The sequence below is a fragment of the Gopherus flavomarginatus genome, unplaced genomic scaffold, assembly GCF_025201925.1.
Source record: "Gopherus flavomarginatus isolate rGopFla2 unplaced genomic scaffold, rGopFla2.mat.asm mat_scaffold_87_arrow_ctg1, whole genome shotgun sequence".
Taxonomy (NCBI): Eukaryota; Metazoa; Chordata; order Testudines; family Testudinidae; genus Gopherus; species Gopherus flavomarginatus.
In genome coordinates, this window is record NW_026115172.1 from 7,997 (window position 1) to 24,595 (window position 16,599).

The window sequence follows — 16,599 nt, forward strand, 5'->3', positions numbered from 1 at the left end:
CGAGCGCTCAGGGGTTGGGCCCCTGGAGCTGGTGTTCGGGCCCCGAGGGGTTGGTCAACTGAAGCTGGTGTTGAGGCCCCCAGGGGTTGGGCCCCTGGAGCTTGTGTTGGGCCCCGAAGTGGTTAGGCCCCTGGAGCTTTGGTTCGGGCGCTCAGGGTTTGTGCCCTTGGAGTGTGGTTGGGTCCCCTGGGGGTTAGGCCCCTGGAGCTATGGTTCGGGCGCTCAGGGGTTGGGCCCCTGGAGCTGGGGTCGAAGGCCCCAGGGGTTGGGCCCCTGGAGCTGGGGTTGGGACCCCGGGGGTTAGGCCCTTGGAGCTATAATTCGGGCGCTCATGGGTTGGGACCCTGGAGGAATGGTTCGGGTGCTCAGGGGTTGGGCCCTTGGAGCTATGGTCCAGGGCTCCAGGGGTTGGGCCCCTGGAGCTGGGGTTGGGGCCCACGGGGGTTAGGCCCCTGGAGCTATAGTTCGGGCGCTCAGGGGTTGGGCCCCTGGAGCTGGTGTTGGGGCCCCCAGGGGTTAAGCCCCTGGACCTGGGGTAGGGGCCCCCAGGGGTTTGGCCCCTGGAGCTATGGTTTGGGCGCTCAGGGGTTGGGCCACTAGAGCTGGTGTTGGGGTCCCCAGGGGTTAGGCCCCTGGAGCTATGGTTCGGGCGCTCAAGGGTTGGGCCCCTTGAGCTATGGTTCGGGCACTCAGGGGTTGGGCCCCTGGTGCTTGTTTTGGGGCCCCGAGGGTTTGGGCCCCTGGAGATGTTGTTGTTTCCCCAGGGGTTTGGCCCCTTGAGCTATAGTTCGGGAGCACAGGGGTTCGGCCCGTGGAACTGGTGTTGGGGCCCCCAGGGGTTAGGACCCTGGAGCTGCGGTTTGGGACCCCAGGGGTTAGGCCCCTGGAGCTATGGTTCGGGTGCTCAGGTGTTGGGCCTTTGGAACTGGGGTGGGAGCCTCCAGGGGTTAGGCCCCTGGAGCTATGGTTCGGGCGCTCAGGGGTTGAGCCCTTGGAGCTGCGAGTGGGGGCCCCCAGAGGTTAGCCCCTGGAGCTATGGTTCGGGCGCTCAGGGGTTGGGCCCCTGGAGCTGGTGTTGGGGCCCCCAGGGGTTGGGCCCCTGGTGCTGGTGTTGGGGCCCCAGGGGTTAGGCCCCTCGAGCTATGGTTCGGGTGCTCAGGGGTTGGGCCCTTGGAGCTGAAGTGGGGGCCCCCAGGGGTTAGGCCCCTGGAGCTATGGTTCGGGTGCTCAGGGGTTGGGCCCTTGGAGCTGAAGTGGGGGCCCCCAAGGTTTAGGCCCCTGGAGCTATGGTTCGGGCGCTCAGGGGTTGGGCCCTTGGAGCTGGTGTTGGGGCCCCCAGGGGTTAGGCCCCTGGAGGTATTGTTCGGGCGCTCAGGGGTTGTGCTCCTGCAGCTATGGTTCGGCCGCTCAGGGGTTGGGCCCCTGGAGCCAGTGTTGGAGCCCCTAGGGGTTCGGCCCCTGGAGCTGGTGTTGGGGCCCCCAGGGGTTACGTCCCTGGAGCTATGATTCGGGCGCTCAGGGGTTGGGCCCTTGGAGCTGGGTGTGGGGCCCCCGGGGGTTAGGCCCCTGGAGCTATGGTTTGGGCGCTCAAAGGTTGGGCCCCTGGAGCTGGGGTCGAGGGCCCCAAGTGTTGGGCCCCTGGAACTGGGGTTGGGGCCTCCGGGGGTTAGAATCCTGGAGCTATGGTTTGGGCGCTCAGGGGTTGGTCCCCTGGAGCTGATGTTGGGGACCCCAGGGGTAATTCCCTGGAACTTTGGTTGGGGCCCCCAGGGGTTAGGCCCCTGGCTATATGGTTCGGGCGCTCAGGGGTTGGGCCCTTGGAGCTGTGGTGGGGGCCCCGAAGAGTTAGCCCCCTGTAACTATGGTTCGGGCGCTCAAGGGTTGACCCCTTTTAGCTCGGGTGGTGGCCCCCAGGGGTTAGGCCCCTGGAGCTATGGTTCGGGCGCTCAGGGGTTGGGCCCCTAGTGCTGATGTTGGGGCCCCCAGGGGTTACGCCCCACTATGTGTTGTTCGGGCGTTCAGGGGTTGGGCCCCTGGAGCTGATGTTGGGGCCCCCAGGGGCTGGCCCCTTTAACTATGGTTCGGACGCTCAGGGTTGGGCCCCTGGTGCTGGTGTTGCGGCACCCAGGGGTTGGGCCCCTGGAGCTGGTGTTGAGTTCCCAGGGGTCAGGCCCCTTTAGGTATGGTTCGGGCGCTGAGGGGTTGGGCCCCTGGAGCTGGTGTTGGGGCCCCCAGGGGTTGGGCCCCTGAAGCTGGGGTTGGGGCTCCCAGGGGTTAGGCAACTGGATCTATGGTTCAGGCGCTCAGGGCTTGAGCCCTTGGAGCTGGGGTGGGGGCCCCCAGAGGTTAGGCCCCTAGAGCTATGGTTCGGGCGCTCAGGGGTTGGGCCCCTGGAGCTCTGGTTCGGGCGCTCAGGGGTTGGGCCCCTGGATGTGGTATTGGGGACCCCAGGGACTGGGCCCCTGGAGCTGGTGTTTGGGCCCCCTGGGGTTAGGCCCCTGGAGCTTTGGTTCGGGCGCTCAGGGTTTGGGACCTTGGAGCTGGGGTTGGGGTCCCAGGGGGTTAGGCCCCTGGAGCTATGGTTCGGGTGCTCATGGATTGGACTCCTGGAGCTGGTGTTGGGGCCGCCAGGGGTTGGGCCCCTGGAGCTGGGGTTGGGGCCCCCAGGGGTTAGGCCCCTGAAGATATGGTTCGGGCGCTCAGGGGTTGGGTCCTTGGAGCTGGGGTCGAGGGCCCCAGGGGTTGGGCCCCTGGAGCTGGTGTTCGGGCCCCTAGGGGTTGGGCCCCTGGAGCTGGTGTTCTGGCCCCCACGGGCTAGGCCCCTGGAGCTATGGTTCAGGCGCTCATGGCTTGGGTCCCAGGAGCTGGTGTTGAGACCTCCAGTGGTTGGGCCAATGGAGCTGGGGTTCGGGCCCTCGGGGGTTAGGCCCCTGGAGTTATGGTTCGGGCACTCAGGGGTTGGGCCCCTGGAGCTGGTGTTGGGGCCCCCAAGGGTTAGGACCCTGGAGCTATGGTTCGGACACTCAGAGGTTTGGCTCCTGGAGCTGGTGTTGGGGCCCCCAGGGGTTGGGCCCCTGGAGCTGGTGTTCGGGCCCCAGGAGTTAGGCCCCTGGAGCTATGGTTCGGGCGCTCAGGGGTTGGGCCCTTGGAGCTGGGGTTGGGGCCACCGGGAGTTAGGCCCCTGGAGCTATGGTTCGGGCGCTCAGGTGTTGGGCCTTTGGACCTGGGGTGGGGGCCCCCAGGGGTTATGCCCCTCGAGCTATGGTTCGGGCGCTCAGGGGTTGGACCCCTGGAGCTGGTGTTGGGGACCCCAGGAGTTGGGCCCCTGGAGCTGGGGTTTGGTCCCCCAGGGTTTTGGCCCCTGGAGCTGGTGTTGGAGCCCCAGGGGTTAGGCCCCTGGAGCTATAGTTCGGGCGCTCAGAGGTTGGGCCCCTGGAGCTGGTGTTGGGGCCCCCAGGAGTTGGGCCCTTGAAGCTGGGGTTGGGGCCCCCAGGGGTTCGGCCCCTGGAGCTATGGTTCGGGCGCTCAGGGGTTGGGCCCTTGGAGCTGAAGTGGGGCCCCCCAGGGGTTAGGTCCCTGGAGCTGGTGTTGAGGCCCCCAGTGGTTGAGCCAATGGAGCTGTGGTGGGGGCCCCGAAGAGTTAGCCCCCTGGAGCTATGTTTCGGGCGCTCAAGGGCTGACCCCTTTTAGCTGGGGAGGTGGCCCCCAGGGGTTAGGCCCCTTGAGCTATGGTTCGGGCACTCAGGGGTTGGGCCCCTGGTGCTGGTGTTGGGGCCCCCAGGGGTTACGCCCCACTATGTGTTGTTCGAGCGCTCAGGGGTTAGGCCCCTGGAGCTGATATTGGGGCCCTCAGTGGCTGGCCCCTGGAGCTATGGTTCGGACGCTCAGGGTTGGGCTCCTGTTGCTGGTGTTGGGGCCCCCAAGGGGTTGGGCCCCTGGAGCTGGTGTTGGGGCCCCAGGGGTTAGGTCCCTGGAGGTATGGTTCGGGCGCTCAGGGGTTGGGCCGCTGGAGCTGGTGTTGGGGCCCCCACGGGTTAGGCAACTATATCAATGGTTCGGTCGCTCAGGGGTTGAGCCCTTGGAGCCGGGGTGGGGGCCCCCAGAGGTTAGGCACCTGGAGCTATGGTTCGGGCGCTCAGGGGTTGGACCCCTGGATGTGGTGTTGGGGACCCCAGGGACTGGGCCCCTGGAGCTGGTGTTTGGGCCCCGAGGGGTTATGCCCCTGGAGCTTTGGTTCGGAAGCTCAGGGTTTGGGCCCTTGGCGCTGGGGTTGGGATCCCCGGGGGTTAGGCCCCTGAAGCTATGTTTCGGGCGCTCAGGGGTTGGGCCCTTGGAGCTGCGGTTGGGGCCCCCAGGGGTTAGGCCCCTGGAGCGATGGTTCGGGTGCTCAGTGGTGGACCCCTGGAGCTGATGTTGGGGCCTCCAGGGGTTGGGCCCCTGGAGCTGTGGTTGGAGCCCCCTGGTGTTAGGCCGTTGGAGCTATGGTTAGGGCGCTCATGGGGTGCTCCCCTGGAGCTGGTACTGGGGCCCCCTGGGGTTGGGCCAATGGAGCTGGTGTTGGAGCCCTCAGGGGTTGGGCTCCTGGAGCTGGTGTTGGGGCCCCCAGTGGTTGGGCAACTGGAGATGGGGTTGAGGCCCCCGGGGGTTACGCCCCTGGAGCTATGGTTCGGGCGCTCAGGGGTTCGACCCCTGGAGCTGCTGTTGGGGACCCCAGGGGCTGGGCCTCTGGAGCTAGGGTTGGGGCCTCCGGGGGTTAGACCCCTGGAGCTATGGTTCGGGCGCTCAGGTATTGGACCCTTGGAGCAGGGTTTGGGTAGCCCAGGGGTCAGGCCCTTGGAGCAATGGTTAGGTGGCTCAGGGGTTGGGCCACTGGAACTGGTGTTGAGGCCCCCAGGGGTTGGGCCACTGGAGCTGGTGATGGGGCCCCCACGGGTTGGGTCCCTGGATCTGGTGTTGGGGCCCCAGGGTTGAGGCCCCTGGAGCTGTGGTTCGGGCTCTCTGGGGTTGGGCCCCTGGAGCTGGTGTAGGGGCCCCCAGGGGTTGGGCTCCTGGAGCTGGTGTTGGTGCCCCCTGGGGTTGGGCCCCTGGAGCTGGTGTTGGAGACCCCGGGGGTTAGGCCCCTGGAGCTATGGTTCGGGCACTCAGGGGTTGGGCCCTTGAAGCTGGGATTAGGGCCCCCGGGGGTTAGGCCCCTGGAGCTATGGTTCGGGCGCTCAGAGGTTGGGACCTTGGAGCTGCAGCTGGCGCCCCCATGGGTTAGGCCCCTGGACCTATGGTTAGGGCGCTCTGGGGTTGGGCCCCTTGATCTGGTGTTAGGGCCCCGAGGGGTTGGGCCCCTGGAGCTGGGATTGGGGCCCCCAGGGGTTAGGCCCCTGGAGCTATGGTTCGGGCGCTCAGGGGATGGGCCCTTGGAGCTGGGGTGGGGGCTCAAGGGCGTTAGGCCCCTGGACCTATGGTTCGTTCACTCAGGGGTTCGGCCCCTTGAGCTGGTGTTAGGGCCCCGAGGGTTTGGGCCCCTGGAGCTGGTGTTGGGGCCCCAAGGAGTTCGGCCCCTGGAGCTAGTGTTGGGGCCCCCAGGGGTTACGCCCCTGTAACTATGGTTTGGGCACTCAGGGGTTGGGCCCTTGGAGCTGGGGTTCGGGCCCCCGGGGGTTAGGCCCCTGGAGCTATGATTTGGGCGCTCAGAGGTTGGGCTCCTGGAGCTGGGGTCGAGGGCCCCAGGGGTTCGGACCCTGGAGCTGGTGTTGGGGCCCCCAGGGGTTAGGCCTCTGGAGCTATGGTTCGGGTGCTCAGGGGTTGGGCCCCTGGAACTTGTGTTGCGGCCCCCAGGGGTTGGGCCACTGGAGCTGGTGTTGGGGACCCAGGGGTTAGGAACCTGGAGCTATGGTACGGGCGCTCAGGGGTTGGGAACCTGGAGCTGGTGTTGGGGCCCCCAGGGGTTAGTCCCCTGGAGCTATTGTTCGGGAGCTCAGGGATTGGGTCCTTGGAGCTGGGGTTGAGGCCCCCGGGGTTGAGGCCCCTGGAGCTATGGTTCGGACGCTCAGTGGTTGAGCCCCTGGAGCTGGGGTCGAGGGCCCCAGGGATTGGGCCACTGGAGCTGGGATTTTTTCCACCGGGGGTTAATTCCCTAGAGCTATGTTTTGGGCGCTCAGGGGTTAGGCCCCTGGAGCTGGTGTTGGGGCCCCCAGGGGTTAGACCCCTGGAGTTGGTGTTCGGGCCCCAGGGTTTGGGCCTTTGGAGCTATGGTTCGGACGCTAAAGGGTTGGGCCCCTGGAGCTAGTGTTGGGGCCCCATTGGTTGGGCCCCTGGAGCTGGTGTTGGGGCCCCCAGGGGTTAGGCCCCTGGAGCTATGGTTCGGGTTCTCAGGGGTTGGGCCCCTGGAGCTATAGTTTGGGCGCTCAGAGGTTGGGCTTCTGGAGCTGGGGTCGAGGGCCCCAAGGGTTGGGCCCCTGGAGCTGGGGTTGGGGCCCCCGGGGGTTAGAACCCTGGAGCTATGGTTTGGGCTCTCAGGGGTTTGGCCCCTGGAGCTGATGTTGGGGCCCCCAGGGGTTAGACCCCTGGGTCTATGGTTCGGGCGCTCAGGGGTTGGGCCCTTAGAGCTGTGGTGGGGGTCCCCAGGGGTTAGCCCCCTAGAGCTATGGTTCGGGCGCTCAGGGGTTTGGCCCCTGGAGCTGGTGTTGGGGCCCCCAGGGGTTGTGCCCCTGGAGCTGGGGTTGGGGCCCCCAAGGGTTAGGCCCCTGGAGTTATGGTTCGGGCGCTTAGGGGTTGCACCCTTGGAGCTGGGGTTGGGGAGCCCAGAGGTTAGGCCCTTGGAGCTATGGTTCGGGTGCTCAGGGGTTGGGCCCCTGGAACTTGTGTTGCGGCCCCCAGGGGTTGGGCCACTGGAGCTGGTGTTGGGGACCCAGGGGTTAGGAACCTGGAGCTATGGTACGGGCGCTCAGGGGTTGGGAACCTGGAGCTGGTGTTGGGGCCCCCAGGGGTTAGTCCCCTGGAGCTATTGTTCGGGAGCTCAGGGATTGGGTCCTTGGAGCTGGGGTTGAGGCCCCCGGGGTTGAGGCCCCTGGAGCTATGGTTCGGACGCTCAGTGGTTGAGCCCCTGGAGCTGGGGTCGAGGGCCCCAGGGATTGGGCCACTGGAGCTGGGATTTTTTCCACCGGGGGTTAATTCCCTAGAGCTATGTTTTGGGCGCTCAGGGGTTAGGCCCCTGGAGCTGGTGTTGGGGCCCCCAGGGGTTAGACCCCTGGAGTTGGTGTTCGGGCCCCAGGGTTTGGGCCTTTGGAGCTATGGTTCGGACGCTAAAGGGTTGGGCCCCTGGAGCTAGTGTTGGGGCCCCATTGGTTGGGCCCCTGGAGCTGGTGTTGGGGCCCCCAGGGGTTAGGCCCCTGGAGCTATGGTTCGGGTTCTCAGGGGTTGGGCCCCTGGAGCTATAGTTTGGGCGCTCAGAGGTTGGGCTTCTGGAGCTGGGGTCGAGGGCCCCAAGGGTTGGGCCCCTGGAGCTGGGGTTGGGGCCCCCGGGGGTTAGAACCCTGGAGCTATGGTTTGGGCTCTCAGGGGTTTGGCCCCTGGAGCTGATGTTGGGGCCCCCAGGGGTTAGACCCCTGGGTCTATGGTTCGGGCGCTCAGGGGTTGGGCCCTTAGAGCTGTGGTGGGGGTCCCCAGGGGTTAGCCCCCTAGAGCTATGGTTCGGGCGCTCAGGGGTTTGGCCCCTGGAGCTGGTGTTGGGGCCCCCAGGGGTTGTGCCCCTGGAGCTGGGGTTGGGGCCCCCAAGGGTTAGGCCCCTGGAGTTATGGTTCGGGCGCTTAGGGGTTGCACCCTTGGAGCTGGGGTTGGGGAGCCCAGAGGTTAGGCCCTTGGAGCTATGGTTCGGGCGCTCAGGGGTTGGGCCCTTGGAGCTGGGTGCAGGGCCTCCGGGGGTTTGGCCCCTGGAGCTATGGTTTGGGCGCTCAAATGTTGGGCCCCTGGAGCTGGGGTCGAGGGCCCCAAGGGTTGGGCCCCTGGAGCTGGGGTTGGGGCCTCCGGGGGTTAGAACCCTGGAGCTATGGTTTCGGCGCTCAGGCGTTGGTCCCCTGGAGCTGATGTTGGGGCCCCCAGGGTTTATTCCCTGGAGCTTTGGTTGGGGCCCCCAGGGGTTAGGCCCCTGGCTCTATGGTTCGAGCGCTCAGGGGTTGGGCCCTTGGAGCTCTGGTGCGGGCCCCGAAGAGTTAGCTCCCTAGAGCTATGGTTCGGGCGCACAAGGGATGACCCCTTTTAGCTGAGGTGGTGTCCCCTAGGGGTTAGGCCCCTGGAGCTATGGTTTGGACGCTCAGGGTTGGGCTCCTGGTGCTGGTGTTGGGGCCCCCAGTGGTTGGGCCCCTGGAGCTGGTGTTGGGGCCCCAGGGGTTAGGTCCCTGGAGGTATGGTTCGGGCGCTCAGGGGTTGGGCCGCTGGAGCTGGTGTTGGGGCCCCCAGGGGTTAGGCAACTGGATCTATGATTCGGACGCTCAGGGGCTGAGCCTTTGGAGCTGGGGTGGGGGCCCCCAGAGGTTAGGCCCCTGGAGCTATGGCTCGGGCGCTCAGGGGTTGGGCCCCTGGAGCAATGGTTCGGGCGCTCAGGGTTTGGACTCTTGGAGCTGGGGTTGGGGTCCCCAGCGGTTAAGACCCTGCAGCTATGTTTCAGGCGCTCAGGGTTCGGGCCCCTGGAGCTGGTGTTGGGGCCCCCAGGGGTTGGGCCACCGGGGCTGGGTTTGGAGCCCCCGGGGGTTAGTCCCCTGGAGCCATGGTTCAGGCGCTCAGGGGTTGGACCCTTCTAGCTGGTGTTGGGGCCCCCAGGGGTTGGGCCCCTGGAGCTGGGGTTGGGGACCCCAGGGGTTAGGCCCCTGGAGCTATGGTTCGGGCGCTCAGGGGTTGGGCCCTTGGAGCTGGAGTGGGGGCCCCCAGGAGTTAGGCCCCTGGAGGTATGGTTTGGGCGCTCAGGGGTTGGGCCCCTGGAGCTGGTGGTGGGGCCCCCAGGGGTTAGTCCCCTGGAGGTATTGTTTGGGCGCTCAAGGGCTCGGCCCCTGGAGATGGTGTTGGGACCCCAGGGGTTAGGCCCCTGGAGCTATGGTTTGGGCGCTCAAAGGTTGGGCCCCTGGAGCTGGGGTCGAGGGCCCCAAGAGTTGGGCCCCTGGAGCTGGGGTTGGGGCCTCCGGGGGTTAGAACCCTGGAGCTATGGTTCGGGCGCTCAGGGGTTGGGCCCTTGGAGCTGTGGTGGGGATCCCCGAAGAGTTAGCCCCCTGGAGCTACGGTTCGGGCGCTCAAGGGTTGACCCCTTTTAGCTGGGGTGGTGGCCCCCAGGGATTAGGCCCCTAGAGCTATGGTTCGGGCGCTCAGGGGTTGCACCTCTGGTGCTGGTGTTGGGACCCCCAGCGGTTACGCCCCACTATGTGTTGTTCGGGCGCTCAGGGGTTGGGCCCCTGCAGCTGATGTTGGGGCCCCCAGGGGCTGGCCCCTGGAGCTATGGTTCGGACGCTTAGGGATGGGCCCCTGGTGCTGGTGTTGGGGCCCCCAGGGGTTTGGCCCCTGGAGCTGGTGTTGGGGCCCCCAGGGGTTGGGCCACTGGAGCTGGGGTTGGAGCCCCCGGGGGTTAGGCCCCTGGAGCTATGGTTCAGGCGCTCAGGGGTTGGGCCCCTCTAGCTGGTGTTGGGGCCCCCAGGGGTTGGGCCCCTGGAGCTGGGGTTGGGGACCCCAGGGGTTAGGCCCCTGGAGCTATGATTCGGGCGCTCAGGGTTTGGGCCCTTGGAGCTGGAGTGGGGGCCCCCAGGAGTTAGGCCCCTGGAGGTATGGTTCGGGCGCTCAGGGGTTGGGCCCCTGGAGCTGGTGGTGGGGCCCCCAGGGGTTAGTCCCCTGGAGGTATTGTTTGGGCGCTCAAGGGCTCGGCCGCTGGAGATGGTGTTGGGGCCCCCAGGGGTTAGGCCCCTGGAGCTATGGTTCGGGCGCTCAGGGGTTGGGCCCCTAGAGCTGGTGTTGGGGCTCCCAGGGGTTGGGCCCCTGGAGCTGGTGTGGGGACCCCTAGGGGTTAGGCCCCTGGAGCTATGGTTCGGGCGCTCAGGGGTTGGGCCCCTGGAGCAGGGGTCGAGGGCCCCAGGGGTTGGGCCCCTGGAGTTTGGTCGGTGCCCGAGAGGGGTTAGGCCCCTACAGCTATGGTTCAGGCGCTCAGGCGTTGATCCCCTGGAGCTGGTGTTGGGGGCCCCAGGGGTTGGGCCCCTGGAGCTGGTGTTGGGACCCCAGGGCTTCGGCCCCTGGAGCTATGGTTCGGGCACTCAGGGGTTGGGCCCCTGGAGCTATGGTTCGGGCGCTCAGGGGTTGGTCCCCTGGATGTGGTGTTGTGGACCCCAGGGATTGGGCCCCTGGAGCTTGTGTTTGGGCCCCCAGGGGTTAGGCCCCTGGAGCTTTGGTTCGGGCGCTCAGGGTTTGGGCCCTTGGAGCTGGGGTTGGGGTCCTCGGGGGTTAGGCCCTTGGAGCTATGGTTAGGGTGCTCAGGGGTTGGGCCCCTGGAGCTGGAGTCGACTCCCTCAGGGGTTGGGCTCCTGGAGCTGAGGTTGGGGACCCCGGGGGTTAGGCCCCTGGAGCTATAGTTCTGGCGCTCAGGGGTTGGGCCCGTGGAGCTGGTGTTGGGGCCCCTAGGGGTTGGGCCCCAGGAGCTGGGGTAGGAGACCCCAGGGGTTAAGCCTCTGGAGCTATGGTTTGGACTCTTAGGGGTTGGGCCCCTGGAGCTGGTGTTGTGGCCGCCAGGGGTTGGGCCCTTGGAGCTGGGGTTGGGGCCCCCAGGGGTTAGGCCCCTGAAGATATGGTTCGGGCTCTCAGGGGTTGGGTCCTTGGAGCTGGAGTCGAGGGCCCCAGGGGTTGGGCCCCTGGAGCTGGTGTTCGGGCCCCTAGGGGTTGGGCCCCTGGAGCTGGTGTTGGGGCCCCCACCGGCTGGGACCCTGGAGCTATGGTTCGGGCGCTCAGGGGTTGGGCCGTTGGAGCTGGGGTTTGGCCCCCAGGGGTTAGGCCCCTGGAGTTATGGTTCGGGCGTTCAGGGGTTGGGCCCCTGGAGCTATGGTTTAGGCGCACAGGTGTTGGGCCCCTGGAGCTGGTGTTGGGGCCCCCAAGGGTTAGGCCCCTGGAGCTATGGTTCGGTCACTCAGGGGTTTGGCTCCTGGAGCTGGTGTTGGGGCCCCCAGGGGTTGGGCCCCTGGAGCTGGTGTTGGGGCCCCAGGAGTTAGGCCCCTGGAGCTATGGTTCGGGCGCTCAGAGGTTGGGCCCCTGTAGCTGGTGTTGGGGCCACCAGGGTTTCGGCCCCTGGAGCTGGTGTTGGGGCCACCAGGGGTTAGGCCCCTGGAGCTCTGGTACGGGCGCTCAGGGGTTGGGCCCTTTGAGCTGGGGTTGGGGCCCCTGGGGGTTAGGCCCCTGGAGCTATGTTTTGGGTGCTCAGGGGTTGGACCCCTGGAGCTGGGGTCGAGGGCCCCAAGGGTTGGGCCCCTGGAGCTTGGGTTGGGGCACCGGGAGTTAGGCCCCTGGAGCTATGGTTCGGGCGCTCAGGGGTTGGGCCCCTGGAGCTGGTGTTGTGGCCCCCAGGGGTTGGGACCCTGGAGCTAGGGTTGGGGCCCCCAGGGGTTAGGCCCCTGGAGCTATGGTTCGGGCGCTCAGGTGTTTTGCCTTTGGAGCTGGGGTGGGAGCCCCCAGGGGTTATGCCCCTGGAGCTATGGTTCGGGTACTCAGGGGTTGGACCCCTGGAGCTGGTGTTGGTGACCCCAGGAGTTGGGCCCCTGGAGCTTGGGTTGAGGCCCCCAGGGTTTTGGCCCCTGGAGCTGGTGTTGGGGCCCCAGGGGTTAGGCCCCTGGAGCTATGGTTCGGACGCTCAGAGGTTGGGCCCCTGGAGCTTGTGTTTGGGACCCCACTAGTTGGGCCCCTGGAGCTCGGGTTCGGGCCCCCAGGGGTTCAGCACCTGGAGCTATGGTTCGGGCGCTCAGGGGTTGGGCCCTTGGTGCTAAAGTGTGGCCCCCCAGGTGTTAGGTCCCTGGAGCTGGTGTTTTGGCCCCCAGGGGTGAGGCCCTTGGAGCTATGGTTCGGCCGCTCATGGGTTGGGCCCTTGGAGCTGGTGTTGGAGCCCCCAGGGGTTGTGCCCCTGGAGCTATGGTTCGGGCATTCAGGGGTTGGGCCCTTGGAGCTATGGTTCATGCGCTCAGGGGTTCAGCCACTGGAGCTGGTGTTGGGGCCCTCATTGGTTGGGCCCCTGGAGCTATGGTTCGGGCATTCAGGGGTTGGGCCCTTGGAGCTGAGGTCAATAGCGCCGGGGGTTGGGCCCCAGGGGCTCGTGTTTGGGCCCCCAGGGGTGAGGCCACTGGAGCTATGATTCGGGCGTTCAGGGGTTGGGCCCCTGGAGCTTTGGTTTAGGCGCTCAGTGATTGGGCCCCTGGAGCTGGTGTTGGGGCCCCCAAAGGTTAGGCCCCTGGAGCTATGGTTCGGTCACTCAGGGGTTTCGCTACTGGAGCTGGTGTTGGGCCCCCCAGGGGTGAGGCCACTGGTGCTGTGGTTCGGGCGCTGAGGGGTTGGGCCCCTGGAGCTATGGTTCGGGCGCGCAGGGGTTGGGCCCCTGGAGCTGGTGTTGGGGCCCCCAGGGGTTGGGATCCTGGAGCAGGTCTTGGGGCCCCCAGGGGTGAGGCCACTGGAGCTGTGGTTCGGGCGCTGAGGGTTTGGGCCCCTGGAGCTATGGTTCGGGCCCCCAGGGGTTCGGCCTCTGGAGCTGGGATTGGGTCCCCCGGGGGTTCGGCCGATGGTCCTATGGTTCGGGCACTCAGGGGTTGGGCCCTTGGAGCTGGGGTTTGGGCCCCCGGGGGTTAGGCCCCTGGAGCTATGGTTCGGGCGCTCAGGGGTTGGGCCCTTCAAGCTGCGGTTGGAGCCCCCAGGGGTTAGGGCCCTGGAGCTATGGTTCGATCGCTCGGGGGTTGGGCCCTTGGAGCTGGGGTTGGGGCCCCCAGGGGTTAGGCCGTTGGAGCTATGGTTCGGGCGTTCAGCTGTTGGACCCTTGGAGCTGGGGTTGGGGAGCCGAGGGGTTAGGCCCTTGCATCTATGGTTAGGGCACTCATGGGGTGGTCCCCTGGAGCTGGTACTGGGGCCCCCAGGGGTTGGGCCAATGGAGCTGGTGTTGGAGCCCCCAGGGGTTGGGCCTCTGCAGCTGGTGTTGGGGCCCCCAGGGGTGAGGCCCCTGGAGCAATGGTTCGGGCGCTCAGGGGTTGGGCCCCTGGAGCTATGGTTCGAGCGCTCAGGGGTTGGGCTCCTGGAGCTGGTGTTGGGACCCCCAGGGATTGGGCTCCTACAGCTGGTGTTGGGGCCCCCAGTGGTTGGGCCCCTGGAGATGGGGTTGGGGCCCCCGGGGGTTACGCACCTGTAGCTATGGTTCGGGCGCTCAGGGGTTGGGCACCTGGAGCAGGTGTTGGGGCCCTCAGGGGTTGGGCCCCTGAAGCTGGGGTTCGCGCCCCCAGGGGTTAGGCCCCTGAAGCTATGGTTCTGGCGCTCAGGGGTTGGGCCCCTGGAGTTGGTGTTGGGTCCCCCAGGGGTTAGGCCCCTTCAGCTGGGGTTGGGACCCACAGGGGTTAGGCCCCTGAAGCTATGGTTCGGGCGCTCAGGGGATGGGCCCTTGGAGCTCGGGTGGGGGCCTCCAGGGGTTAGGCCCCTAGAGCTATGGTTCGGGCACTCTGGGGTTGGGCCCCTGGAGCTGGAGTTGGGGCCCCACGGGTTAGGCCCCTGGAGCTGTTGTTCGAGCCCCAGGGAGTTAAGCCCCTGGAGCTATGGTTCGGGCCCTCAGGGGTTCAGCCTCTGGCACTGGGGTCGAAGGTCCCAGGGGTTAGGCCCCTGGAACTGGGGTTGGGGGCCCCAGGGGTTAGGCCCCTGGAGCTATGGTTCGGGCGCTCAGGGGTTGGGCCCTTGGAGCTGGGGTGGGGGTCCCCAGGGGTTAGGCCCCTGGAGCTATGGTTCGGGCGCTCAGGGTTTTGGCTCTTGGAGGTCAGGTAAGGGGCCCCCAGGGGTTAGGCCATTCAAGCTATGGTTCGGGCGCTCAGGGGTTGGGAACCTGGAGCTGGTGTTGGGTCCCTCAGGGGTTAGGCCCCTGGAGGTATTATTCGGGCACTCAGGGTTTGGGCCCCTGGAGCTGGTGTTGAGCCCCCAGGGGTTGGGCCACTGGAGTTGGGGTTGGGGCCCCAGGGGTTAGGCCCCTGCAGCTATGGTTTGGGCGCTCAGGGGTTGGGCCCTTGGTGCTGGGGACGGGGCCCCCAGGGGTTAGGCCCCTGGAGCTATGGTTCGGGCGCACAGGGGTTCGACCCCTGGAGCTGGTGTTGGGGCCCCCAGGGGCTGGGCTTCTGGAGCTAGGGTTGTTGCCTCCGGGGGTTAGACCCCTGGAGCTATGGTTCGGGTGCTTAGGTGTTGGGCCCCTGGAGCGATGGTTCGGGTGCTCAGTGGTGGGCCCCTGCAGCTGTGGTTGGAGCCCCCTGGGGTTAGGCCGTTGGAGCTATGGTTCGGGCGATCAGCTGTTGGACCCTTGGAGCTGGGGTTGGGGAGCCGAGGGGTTAGGCGCTTGGATCTATGGTTAGAGCGCTCATGGGGTGGTCCCCTGGAGCTGGTACTGGGGCCCCCAGGGGTTGGGCCAGTGGAGCTGGTTTTGGAGCCCCCAGGGGTTGGGCCTCTGCAGCTGGTGTTGGGGCCCCCAGGGGTGAGGCCCCTGGAGCTATGGTTCGGGCGCTCAGGGGTTGGGCCCCTGGAGCTATGGTTCGAGCGCTCAGGGGTTGGGCCCCTGGAGCTGGTGTTGGGACCCCAGGGATTGGGCTCCTAGAGCTGGTGCTGGGGCCCCCATTGGTTGGGCCCCTGGAGATGGGGTTGCGGCCCCCGGGGGTTACGCAGCTGTAGCTATGGTTCGGGCGCTCAGGGGTTGGGCACCTGGAGCAGGTGTTGGGGCCCTCAGGGGTTGGGCCCCTGAAGCTAGGGTTGGGGCCTCCAGGGGTTAGGCCCCTGGAGCTATGGTTCGGGCGCTCAGGGGTTGGGCCCCTGGAGCTATGGTTCGAGCGCTCAGGGGTTGGGCCCCTGGAGCTGGTGTTGGGACCCCCAGGGATTGGGCTCCTAGAGCTGGTGTTGGGGCCCCCAGTGGTTGGGCCCCTGGAGATGGGTTTGGGGCCCCCGGGGGTTATGCACCTGTAGCTATGGTTTGGGCGCTCAGGGGTTGGGCACCTGGAGGAGGTGTTGGGGCCCTCAGGGGTTGGGCCCCTGAAGCTGGGGTTGGGGCCCCCAGGGGTTAGGCCCCTGGAGCTATGGTTCGGGCGCTCAGGGGTTGGGCCCCTGGAGTTGGTGTTGGGTCCCCCAGGGGTTAGGCCCCTGGAGCTGGGGTTGGGACCCACAGGGGTTAGGCCCCTGAAGCTATGGTTCGGGCGCTCAGGGGATGGGCCCTTGGAGCTCGGGTGGAGGCCCCCAGGGGTTAGGCCCCTAGAGCTATGGTTCGGGCGCTCTGGGGTTGGGCTCCTGGAGCTGGAGTTGGGGCCCCCAGGGGTTAGGCCCCTGGAGCTATGGTTCGGGCTCTCAGGGTTTTGGCCCTTGGAGCTGGGGTGGGGGCCCCCAGGGGTTAGGTCCCTGGAGCTATTGTTCGGGCGCTAAGGGGTTTGGCTCCTGGAGCTGGTGTTGGAGCCCCCAGGGGTTAGGCCCCTGGAGGTATTGTTCGGGCTCTCAGGGGTTGGTCTCCTGGAGCTGGTGTTGGGGCCCCCAGGGGTTGGGCCCCTGGAGCTGTTGTTGGAGCCCCAGGGAGTTAAGCCCCTGGAGCTATGGTTCGGGCGCTCAGGGGTTGAGCCTCTGGAGCTGGGGTCGAAAGTTCAAGGGGTTGGGCCCCTGGAGCTGGGGTTGGGGGCCCCAGGGGTTACGCCTCTGGAGCTATGGTTCGGGCGCTCAGGGGTTGGGACCTTGGAGCTGGGGTTGGGGCCCCCGGGGGTTAGGCCCCTGGAGCTATGTTTCGGGCGCTCAGGGTTCGGGCCCCTGGAGCTGGAGTCGAGGGCCTCAGGGTTTGGGCCCCTGGAGCTGAGGTTGGGAACCCCGGGGGTTAGGACCCTGGAGCTATAGTTCTGGCGCTCAGGGGTTGGGCCCGTGGAGCTGGTGTTGGGGCCCCCAGGGGTTGGGTCCCTGGAGCTGGGGTAGGAGCCCCCAGGGGTTAAGCCTCTGGAGCTATGGTTCGGGCTCTTAGGGGTTGGGCCCTTGGAGCTGCGGTTGAGGCCCCCAGGGGTAAGACCCTTGGAGCTATGGTTCAGGCGCTCAGGGGTTGGGCCCCTGGAGCTGGTGCTGGGGCCCCCAGGGGTTCGGCCCCTGGAGCTGGTGTTGGGGCCCCCAGGGGTTAGGCCCCAGGAACTATGGTTCGGGCGCTCAGTGGTTGGGGCATTGGAAATGGCGTTGTGGCCCCTGGGGTTTAGGTCCCTGGAGCTTTGCTTCGGGCGCTCAGGGGCTGGGCCCCTGGAGCTGGGGTTGGGGCTCCCTGGGGTTAAGCCCCAGGAGCTATGGTTCGGGCTCTCAGGGGTTGGTCCCCTGGAGCTGGTGTTGGGGCCCCCATGGGTTGGGCCCCTGGAGCTATGGTTC